Consider the following 9,625-nt stretch of genomic DNA (forward strand, 5'->3'; position numbering starts at 1 on the left):
TTGATATTTTGCTGTCGTAAACGTTGCTTTATGCTGTTTTATTGTTAATATAAAAAGATAAAAGTAAATAAATATATACATCAAGATCGAAGTTTACTTCACTATGCTCAAGCTACTGTCAATGTTTCATAATTTTTTTGATAAAAATTCTGGTTTTTATGCACAGAATCCACATCCCAGGCTGTAATTTAAAATTAACGTTGTTGCAAAAATCTACTGTTATATTCTCATAATACTCAGAGAGTCCTATATGTAGGCACTTAGTTTGTGACAACTGACAAAGGTGTTGTTGAGTTATTAATTTTCAAAGTTTATTTTTACTTGAACTCATTTCGCCTTAAGCAGTTCGGAACTACTTTCCCTGTTGCAGTCGCGTTTACACCCATGCTCTCGTCTTACCTTTCACTTTATACGCTGTGCTTATGGCTTCTCTGGAAGTAGTCAGGTTCAGATTTCATATAATTTTTTTTTATTTAATATCTATAGTGGTCACTCGGTGCGGCCATGGCGTTTAGCCATCCACGTCTTCCACCAACGGCTGGCATGCAGCACGCCTCCGAGCTTGCGTTTTCTTGCCCGATGTTCTGCAGTCGTGGAATTTCTCGTATGCACAATGTTCGCCAATCACCGAGGCTTAAAGGTGCCACCGTCTGTTGACGACAACGCTATTCCTCTGAACTCGGACCAGCGAGGCCGGCACGCCCTCGCAGCTGTCAAAACGTCCGCGCTAGCCCAGCTGCGCACGTTTCTTGGTCACAGAAGACGCACGCTCATCAATGCATTTGCTTTTTCTCTTAAATTTGTGGTCATTCTTATAAGGATGTATCCCCATAACAGCAGTCCATCTTTTTAGGGTTCCGTCGGTAAGAAACGGAACCCATAAGGTCTTCGAAAACAGCCACAAGACACACTTTGTATTTTTTATTACGGTTTCGCTCATAAAATGAACAAGAGCATCATCAGAATATACACTGCAAAAGATACAAACCGAGACATTATAGAAAACTGACACTGACATTTCGTAAAGTACATATTCTGTTTCCAGTGTGCTGACTTACGTTTAAAGTTGGTTGACAGCATTAAGAATTGCCTTTACAGTTGGCTGACAGCTCTAAAGGTTAATTTGGCTGTACTATAGTACTTAAACTTACGTTTAAAGTACGTTTAAAGGACAGCAGTAAAGGATGACATTGACATTGATAGAGCCGAATATGAAATTGACTGTACAACGTTATTTGTAACGTCTTTGGTGTAATCTATCCAAAAATAATTTACAACTACACAAAACAAAAGTCTCATTAACCGCCTCTTTTTTGGACGTGTGTGTAGACATCTCAGATCTGTCCATATGTGCTTATCTTTAAAAAACGAGTAGATCCGTAAAAATTGAAATATCTTTCAAAATGCATTATAAAAATACTTATTTAAAAAGGTCTATACAAAAATGCATTCAAAACTAAAAACATTTCTGTTAGAATGATACGGCAGGTATTATATTTTGGTTGCTTATCTACAGCACTTCATCAAATAATTGGAAAAACCCATATAGATTAAATTCGTTTTCTCCATTTAATAAATTTTGCGTTTTTTCGTTTTTCTACAAAATTTCCAATTCTTCCAAAAAATTTAACAATGTACTGTTTTGTATCTCACCTACCGTATATTTAGTTGTTCTCAAATGTTCACCCAATGCTGTACGATTTCAGTTTAAATTTGCGACTTTCCTTGTAAAAAGTTTAACCGCTCTTCCAGTCTGACCAATGTATGTACTCTGACAATTTTGGTACTTCATTTATATACTCCTGAATTACTATATTTGTCCTTATGAACATTCTCCATGTGTGTTAGCTTGTGTCCAAGGGAGTTGCTAGTTCGAAACGCCACTCTCACTTTCTGTCTTGGGAAACATCTCGCAGTACAGTCTGTTGTAGAACCTTTGTATGTGAGAGGAGCGTAGATTTCTTCTACTTGTTTGCCTATAATAACGTTTTTCTTTAGTTTAATGTTCCTCTCTATAGCGCGGTTCAGTTTCATTACGTCACGTTCTTGGTAGTTGTTCCTTAATGCTAGCCGGCCGGAGTGGCCGTGTGGTTCTAGGCGCGACAGTCTGGAGCCGAGTGACCGCTACGGTCGCAGGTTCGAATCCTGCCTCGGGCATGGATGTGTGTGATGTCCTTAGGTTAGTTAGGTTTAATTAGTTCTAAGTTCTAGGCGACTGATGACCTCAGAAGTTAATTCGCATAGTGCTCAGAGCCATTTGAACCATTTGAGCCTTAATGCTAATTTTTTGATTGTCTGAAATTCTGATACCCTGTCTTCATCTGTAAGTGGTAACTGTAACATGCTGTAAAAAACTGAATAGAAATATGCTTTCTTTTGCTGAATTGTATGATATGAGTAATTTTAAATGATTGTACCTGAATATGTAGGATTCCTGTAAATTTTAAAAATATGTCTCCCATTCGATCTACTAATTGACAAATCGAGAAAACTGATGCTTTTATCAGTTTCATGTTCAATATGATGTTTAATTTTTGAATGCATTTGACTGAGTTGGTGTGTTACTTAATTTACATCTTTCTTGGTTCCTTTAAAGAGAACTGTAGTCTCGTCGACATATCAGTGTTAATACAGTATTTTCTGCTTTCCATCGGGGAACTTAAAAAAAAAATCTAATTTCCAAGCCATTAAAAAAACTTCTGATAAATTGCTGGATAAGCTATTACCCATCGTTAAACCAACTCCCATGCGATACATTTTTCCATGAAAGGCAAAAGACTAAATTTAGAAAACTCTAACAGCTCTACAATCTCACCTACTGTCATAGTTTTATGCTGTAATAAATTACGTTTAATTAGGCTATTTCTAATGTTTCATCGATATGTAAGTTCGTAAACATATTAGTAACATCCCAAGATGCAAAAATCGCATCATGATCAGACAGACCATTCTTAATAGCAGAAGTTATTATTTGATTAAATTTATCGTGTTTAATAAAACGTAATCTATCAGTATGCTACTTTCCTGAACTACCGAAGTAGGAAAATCAATAAATGACATCAAGTTGAAAGAACTAAGTAACATTTGAAGGTCAAGATTTCTAAGAAACTCTTTCAGAAAATCTACACTGAAATCCCCACAAACAATAATTTTCTTCCCTCTGTCTGACAGATAGTACAATAGAGACCCCAAGTTTTTCAAAAATAACTGAAAATTTCCCAATGTGGACCTATACACAGCTACTGTTATAACAGTACCATTATTTACTTCAGTCTCACACGCCCATGCTTCTATATGATGCTCTCCACGGTTTTTTTAGTTCCTAAATTTTCCACACTATGATAAATTTTAACAGATATGGGAACTCCTCCTCTCTCCACAATGTCTCTACTTGCATGTGCTGAAAGCTTATATCAACCTACATTTACCTTTTCCATATCTGTGGCTGCATGATATTCAGTCAGGTATAGTACATCTCTTCTATCCTCAGTTTTTAAATCTTCTAAACAAACAAGAAGCTCATCTTCTTTGTATTTTAATCCCCCAATAGCCTGATGCAATTTACTAACATTATTTTTCACTCTGCTTTTATGAGAATATTGTGACATATTAACATTATTTTTCACTGTTCTCCTGCAAAAATCTTATGATAAATTAATTTCTCTAGTACCCGCCTGTCTGAGCTTACCATTAAGCTTCAGTTCATTCAATGTTGAATCATTGGATACTGATATCAGTCTAAAAAAGAGATACTCCCATGAGTTTCACTGCCCACCCTATCATCCCAGCCAATTTTCCTTTCCCTTTCCTACTGAGATGCAGGCTGTGCCTTGTGAAGCCCCACCTACTATTAGCATCAACAGGAACCAAACCTATGCTTGACAAAGTACCCACCTGACGCAACTGATCTAGCTCCATACTGACCCTCCCGACAAAGCTGTTCACTTGGGGCTGATCATACTGGATGAAAACAGGAATCAAGCCAACATTTGTATGGTTTGTTGCAGATGCTATATTAGGATCCTTACTGTTTCTTGTGTACATCAATGACCTTCCATCAGTAATAAGACCAGATGCCAAGTCTGTTTTGTTTGCAGATGATACAAACATTGCAATAGATAGTAAATCAAGTATAATCTTAGAAAGCTCAGCTAATGAAATTTTCATGTACATTAATTAATAAATGGTTCCTAGTCAATTCTCTGACACTAAATCTTGAAAAAACACGCTGTACTCAATTCAGAACTTGTAATAGTTTTCCTTCCAGTATATGCCTAAAATATGACAACAAGCAGATAGAAGAAGTTTACAGTGCTAAATTCTTGGGGTTACAGCTCAATAACAAATTTAGCTGGGAGGATCATACTACAGAACTGCTAAAGAACCTAAACAAATCACTATTTGCTATGCGAATGGTGTCAGACATAGGGGATACAAAAATTCCTTAATGGCATATGGTATCGTTTTCTGGGATAGTTCATCAAGCAAAGCTAAAGTTCTCCGAGCCCAAAAATCTGCAGTACGAATTATTGGTGCTGTAAGTTCAAGAACATTCTGTAAGGGGCTGTTTAAGGAACTAAGAACACTAACTATTGCTTCCCAATATATTTATCCCTTACTGAAATTTGTCTTTAAAAGTATATCTTCTTTTCAAACGAACAGCTCACTTCATGGAATATACACTGAAAATAAGAGTAACTTTCACGAAGATTTAAAGTCACTTACTTTGGTTCAGAAAGTTGTCCACTATTCAGCAATACAAATTTTCAGTAACATACCAGCGGCCATAAAAAGCTTAACTAATAATGAAATTCCGTTTGAGAACAATCTAATGGATTTATTCGTGGCCAACTGCTTCTACTCCATTGATGAATTTCTTGGCAGAACAAATTGATCTGTGCATGTTATTAATAATATCACATAATGTGCAAATTCGTACAATAATGGGACCATTGTAAATAAGGGCTGTAAAAAGTTTTTTATTCAATGAAGTGTGCCTACAATAGCCTAAGAATTATCGAATCCTCCTAAGTTTGTTGAACATTTAATATCTGGTGGCAAGTTTTATAGCATTTAAATGTAAATATGCTTAAGACTTTTTTTTGCCGATTCCAAATGCACAAGGGCAGTTTCATTTGGAATCTGTGGAACTTACATGAGCATATCTGTCCTTATTTTGTAAATATTTATTGCATATTCTTGTTTTCTTATATGTTCCACACCCCAGAGGATCTGCTCACTATGGACCAACTGGAATGAAGAGCATATCCAATCTAATCTCTACCACAAATTGTAGACAAACAGCATCATCCCAAAATCACGTGACCTTCTTGGTTTGATGTTTAGGACGTACACGTTCAAAATGGTTCAAATGGCTCTGAGCGCTATGGGACTTAACTTCTGAGGTCATCAGTCCCCTAAAACTTAGAACTACTTAAACCTAACCAACCTAAGGACATCACACACATCCATGTTCGAGGCAAGATTCGAACCTGCGACCGTAGCGGTCGCGCGGTTCCAGACTGTAGCACCTAGAACCGCTCGGCCACTCCGGCTGGCAACGTGCACGTTAGACTATGTTCACTCCATAGATATACATACGCCTTATGTGTTCCAGAGAAGGTACACCACTTGAAGAAGGAGGCAAAGATCTTTGACAATGACTCCAGGATCGGCACCAGACAGGTGATCCACCAGCATGGAGTAAGCCAGGTGACTGTGCGGAACATCCTCAGCAGCTGCCACTATCCATATCGATTACAATGTGAGGAGGCCTTATTGGCTCTGACCGAGTGAGGTGGCGCAGTGGTACCACACTGGACTCGCATTCGGGAGGACGACGGTTCAATCCCGTCTCCGGCCATCCTGATTTAGGTTTTCCGTGATTTCCCTAAATCGTTTCAGGCAAATGCCGGGATGGTTCCTTTGAAAGGGCACAGCCGATTTCCTTCCCAATCCTTCCCTAACCCGAGCTTGCGCTCCGTCTCTAATGACCTCGTTGTCGACGGGACGTTAAACACTAACCACCACCACCACCTTATTGGCTCTGTATTAGACTCCGTGGCAACAGTTCTGACACTGGTTTGTCGCACAGGCCACCACAGTGCTCAGCTCAGATATCTGTCATACATCCTATTCAAAGACGAGGCAAGCATTACAATGGGTGCTGTCATCAACATTCGCAATATCCACCTGTGGGCTACAAAGAATCACCGTGGTGTGGTGGCACTAAACCCTCTCACTGGTTCAGTCTCAGTCTGAGGGTACGGATTAACAGCGACAGCTTCGTGGGACCAGTCATCTTTCCACACCTCACAGGCGAGGCATATCTGCTCTTCCTGCAGGTGACCCTGCCCCTGTTCCCCTCCTCCCTCCTCCCCCTAGTTCACCCCCCCCCCTCCCCACTTACTGCCTGACATGCCTTTGGTTGGTTGGTTTGGTGGATTAAAGGGACCACCATGCCTTTGGTGGTGTGAAGGCTAATGTAGCTACTACACGACGGTGCTCCACCTTATTGACCTCTGCAGTGCTGAGCTGAAACACTATCACAAACAGAACATTCTCACTTGCCTCGTGTTTTCTCATGTGTGCTTTTGTCACTGAAACCTTCACCATCAAAAATCTTCTGTCCCAGCCTTCAAGTGTACCACCCTTGTAATGCATTTCCAGATATGTGTCCATGTGACCTTTTATGTTCCTTACCCTCTTAAGGTTTGTTTCCTGTAGTTTGTCCTCATTTAGGAAAATCAGCCTTTATTATCAGTTTTACTTTACGACAGCGAAACATGGGCCATGCAACTATTCGAAACTTAGGGCTCCTCTGTGAGTGATGGAGAGGTGCATGATGGGAACTACCAGGTGAGAGGAGACGGCAAACAAATGAGTCAGGGATCAGAGTGGAGTAGAAGACGTAATTATGACCATAGTGGAATCGAGTGGAGTGGAGTGGGACATGTAGCTGGCTTAATGGAGGGTGGACAAATGAAGACCTTTTGGGCATTCCAGAAGATAATAAAAGATTGAGATGATGACCAAATGCTAACTGCAGAAATAACTTTAGAAAATATTTGGGAGCAACATGACTGCACCTCACTGAAAATTGTAATGCATTCGTAAGCGTTTACCCAGCAGCACATGTGATATGGCTGACGATTATCACAATGATGATGGTGATGATGATCCACTAATTGTTTGTCTAACAATATGGAGATTATTTTTAAAAATGCATTACAGTCATGACTCCACACAAAGGTTGCATTTATTCCATCCACTGCTCATAATATTTCTGCGTATTGTTTATCGTCAGGCTGACTGAAAGGCGTTTTCCTACCTTGAGTCTTTTGTTCTTTATTTGTACACCAACCTCCAATCTCTGATTTTACAATCAAGAAGAAGAAATAAACTAGGCAAAGGTACATCCCAACATAAAGCACATATTTGCACGTGAAAATTGCAATAATAAAGAAGACATGGGAACACCTTGAAAGACCAGGCCTGTAATACATTCTAAAAACAACAGCCATGCCTCAGTGGTAACACCGGTTCCCGTCAAATCACCGAAGTTAAGCACTTTCGGGCTGGGCTAGCATTTGGATGGGTCACCATCCGGTCTACCGAGCGCTGTTGGCAAGCGGGGTGCACTCAGCCCTTATGAGGCAAACTGAGAGCTACTTGATTGAGAAATAGCGGCTCTTGTCACGTAAACTGACAAAACGGCCGGGGGAGCGGTGTGCTGAGCACATGCCCCTCCTAATCCGCATCCATTGAAGCTTGTGGTCTGAGGATGACACGGCGGCCGGTCGGTACCGTTGGTCCCTCATGGCCTGTTCGGGGGGTTTTGGTAATACATTCTAGCTGTCAGAGACCAAGAATAGCGTTACGGCACCTGCCAGGGGAAGTTTTTCTAATTCACTGGAACAAGTCGGAACCGGAGATTTGAAATGATACGCATGTATTAAATCGCAAAATAACTATAATTTGCCGCTGCGGCGGCACCAGTGACGTGACAATGGGTGACTAACGTGATGTGATGGGGAGGGGCTTGGTGTGAGGTACTGTGTGTGTGTACAATATACCTAAGGTAGGTTGATACGTTTCGAAGTTGAGAGGGGTGGTTGTATGGTTGAAGAGGTGCGTTCCGGCACCTAAAATTCTAGAAATGAAGCGCTGTCTGAGACAATAAGTGGGGGCGAGGTACTGGGTAACGGCTGCATTGCCGCTGCGTGTAAGCACTTGTTGTGTGCCTCCCTACGTACAATCCAAAGAGGGACGGAGGCCCGCTTTTCGGTCTTCACTGGGAAGTTGCGGCGTGCCGGTGTAAATATAGAAACAGCGAATAGTTTACACGAAGAGAAGAGCGGGCAACTCGCTGGCCCAGATAGCTGCACGGCCGCAAGTCACGCAATGCCGGCCACAGTTAATTGTACCGCACCGCAGCGGGCATCGATTGCAATCGCGGGGTTCCCCTCACTGGGTCATTAACACTGTGGCGGTAGCCGTCTATAAATAGCCCCGCTTGTGCTATACCGATCGTAGAATGTAACCTACTTTCGCCTCAGCAAGGGGCAACAGCTGTTTCTGCCCGAGAGTTATTGTGTCAGGAGTGATGAAGTGATATTGTTTTCGACCTGTCTGTGAGGGAAACTTGAATTACTGACGGCGATACAGTGGTTTCAGCCGATCTGTTCCACGTCTCTGGTATCTCATCTGCCTTCAGCAGTTTTGTGGTAAAGGGTCCAAACGTGAAGAAACCCTCAGTATTAGGGAGTCTTACTTTTGAATTTAGATGTTCTCCTGTAGTACCTTGCCATTCCCAAGTTACGAGAAGGCTACCGAAATCACTGGGGCACGCAGTTGTAACACACTAAGTACCAGAGTGTACGCTGTTTTGAAACTTACCTGCAGACTGAATCTTCCTGATGGACCGGGACTCGAACCCGAAACTTTTCCTTTTGCTGGCAGCACTCGCTCGCCGAATTATGCATCCTACAATATCGTATCGAAGTAGCGGTAAGAACTCCATTGGTGAACACGAGCGAGTTGTGAAGATGACAGCTGTCTGAACGATGCGAATTGTTGCCACATAATGCTCGTTAGTGTTGGGTGTGTCTGGTCGCTAATAGTCATTTCTCTATGAAGCTACACTTGGACGAAACGACATTGTACGAGTGACAATGAGAAAACAGACGTAGGTCGAGCGAAAGACTTACTTCCCTAGGCAGAAGCCAGGAACAGTAAAGTACACTACTGGCCATTAAAATTGCTACACCAAGAAAAAATGCAGATGATAAACGGGTATTCATTGGACAAATATATTATACTAGAACTGACATGCGATTACATTTTCACCGCAATTTGGGTGCATAGATCCTGAGAAATCATTACCCAGAACAACCACCTCTGGCCGTAATAACGGCCTTGATACGCCTGGGCATTGAGTCAAACAGAGCTTGGATGGCGTGTACAGGCACAGCTGCCTATGCAGCTTCAGCACGATACCATAGTTCATCAAGAATAGTGACTGGCGTATTGTGACAAGCCAGTTGCTCGGCCACCATTGACCAGACGTTTTCAATTGGTGAGAGATCTGAAGAATGTGCTGACCATGGCAGCAGTCTAACATTTA

The 9,625-nt window shown here is 41.3% G+C and overlaps 1 pseudogene; it reads left to right on the forward strand.

Moving 5' to 3' along the window:
• Window positions 1-7,511: 7,511 nt before the first annotated feature.
• Window positions 7,512-7,629, forward strand: LOC124778442 (annotated as a pseudogene).
• Window positions 7,630-9,625: the final 1,996 nt, after the last annotated feature.

The sequence above is a fragment of the Schistocerca piceifrons genome, chromosome 2, assembly GCF_021461385.2.
Source record: "Schistocerca piceifrons isolate TAMUIC-IGC-003096 chromosome 2, iqSchPice1.1, whole genome shotgun sequence".
NCBI lineage: Eukaryota > Metazoa > Arthropoda > Insecta > Orthoptera > Acrididae > Schistocerca > Schistocerca piceifrons.